Here is a 2,048-nt window from a genome sequence, read left to right on the forward strand (position 1 = left end):
GCCCCGGGAACTGTAGTAGTATCAGGCCCAACGGCCGGTCCTATAGTTACACTCCTGTATTAGCCAAATAGAAATTTGGACAAATAAGGAGAATCAGGACAAGAAGATCGTATGCATACCTGCAATCCCATCGTCCTCAGATGCAGCCGGAATGCCAAGAGTCATAAGAGTATCGGCCCAAGCGGCTGGTCCTATAGTGACACCCTCTTATTAGTCAAAATGAAAATTTAGACAAATAAGGAGGATTGGGATAATAAGGTCATCTGCATACCTGTAGACCCATCATCAGTAGGCATCTGAGGAATGCCAGGAGTCATAAGAGAATCAGTCCCGGTGGCTGGTCCTATGATTGCACTCGTATGTTAGTCAACAGTCAGATGAACATAGAGAAGTACGATATCCCTAAATCGTATGCGTACCTGCGAGTCCGTCACTCCGAGGCAAGCTAGATATGCCAGGAATCGATATCGGGCTAATCCCAATGGTTGGCGCTGCAATATTAATCCTTCGTCAGTCAGATAAAAGATCAGGCAAGAGGAAGGGAATCAGATATATACCGGTGGATGAATCATTCCCAAAGAATGGTCTCTCGGTTCCTCTGGAAGTCTGCTCAGCCAGCATGTCAGCTAATAAGCCAGCATCGGGCTTCGAGAAGCTTGGCCTTTCCATCGCGACATCTGCAGGGTAACCTGAATGTTGAAAGATGAGGAAAGCTCGAAAAAAATACTTGCAAAAAAAAACGGAAGATCTTCCTTCCCCATGCTTGAGAAAAGTAATATTGGATGTAGATATACCTGAATATGGGACTGTGGGCTCAACATTATTCATCTGCTCAAGATCGATGTTTAGATCGATGCCCAAAGACCCGTCATGAAGGGCGTCGCACATCTGCTGCATAAAGCAATCCATGTTATCAACACCAGGAGATACCGAACCTGGGGGAAGTTCGCCCTCTTCGAAGAACCCTGGAGCATGAAAACGTGGTTACGAATCCCAAAGGGTAAATCGTCTTAAAGCAATAAATGTTACCTTCCCCTCCACCGGCGGTGCTTTCTAAGTCCACTCCGTAAGGACGCTGACCGTCGTGGGGCTTATGTGCGGTCTTCTTCCTCTTCGGGGCACCAACCCTCCGAGGACCAACGGGTCGGTCATGCACAGGCCTGTCACACGTTTCAACGTGTGTAGGAGCTGGCGGCTCATGATCGTCGTCTGTCCTACCTAAAGTGACAATAGCCATTTCATTAAATGAACAAGAGCTGTTGTTTATACCAATTAGAATGGAGAAGGAAAATCAAAGAAGCAGGACAAACCGGTATCGAGTTCTTCTCTGTCGGTATCTGCATCCACATATTCTTCCTCGGAGGTCTCGTCGTCGTCACCCGTAGGAAGGAGCTCTTCATCATCTGTGAGAAGAGATTTGGCATGCCCCTTTCTCCGCTTCTGAGCAAGTTCAGCCCTGCGAGCAGCCATCATAGCAGCCCGGACTGAGTACTCGGACTGTAACTCTGAAAGGCTCCTCACACCTATGGATTCATAGGCGGAAAGGAACCACTTGCAACTAAGGAAAGTGGTCAGCGGCTTACGCCTATATGAAGGAAGAGCAAAACGGGCTCCAGTGCAGCCCACCATTGTCCATAGCCATGCTCGTACGCCATCAATAAGTCCTCCCTCAACCTGCAGACCACGGCTTGGATTCCTAACATATAGTTGGTCATAGCCGAACTGACGAGCAAAATGGCAGGGAAGGTAAGGCTCTATGTGGCATCGATTCTTCACCCGGAGAACAAGACACCCAACGCGGATGTTCACTAACCAGCGGAAGCTACCAACGTCGAGAACAGTCCGGTCACTTCTAGGTTTCTCCTCGTCAATCAGCACGTCACCGTAGCGACCCGAAAAATGAGGAAAACACTTGAAGAATTCCCAGCTCTTACGGACTCGAAGCTCTCGTTGAACATCACTGAATTTGTTCCCGAACTATCTGCTCTTCTCCAACAGCTGCATGAAAGGAACGGGGACATCAACAACGCTGGGCGCCGACATTAAGT

General features: G+C 48.5%; 1 long non-coding RNA gene across 1 annotated transcript; it reads right to left on the reverse strand.

The window, feature by feature from the left end:
• Window positions 1-304: 304 nt before the first annotated feature.
• LOC109828638 lies at window positions 305-597 on the reverse strand. The gene is made up of 3 exons (XR_002243777.1): window positions 558-597; window positions 420-491; window positions 305-343 (listed from the first exon to the last, which is right to left on the reverse strand). It is a non-coding gene; the product is annotated as an uncharacterized LOC109828638 (long non-coding RNA).
• Window positions 598-2,048: the final 1,451 nt, after the last annotated feature.

The sequence above is a fragment of the Asparagus officinalis genome, unplaced genomic scaffold, assembly GCF_001876935.1.
Source record: "Asparagus officinalis unplaced genomic scaffold, Aspof.V1 AsparagusV1_Un3149, whole genome shotgun sequence".
NCBI lineage: Eukaryota > Viridiplantae > Streptophyta > Magnoliopsida > Asparagales > Asparagaceae > Asparagus > Asparagus officinalis.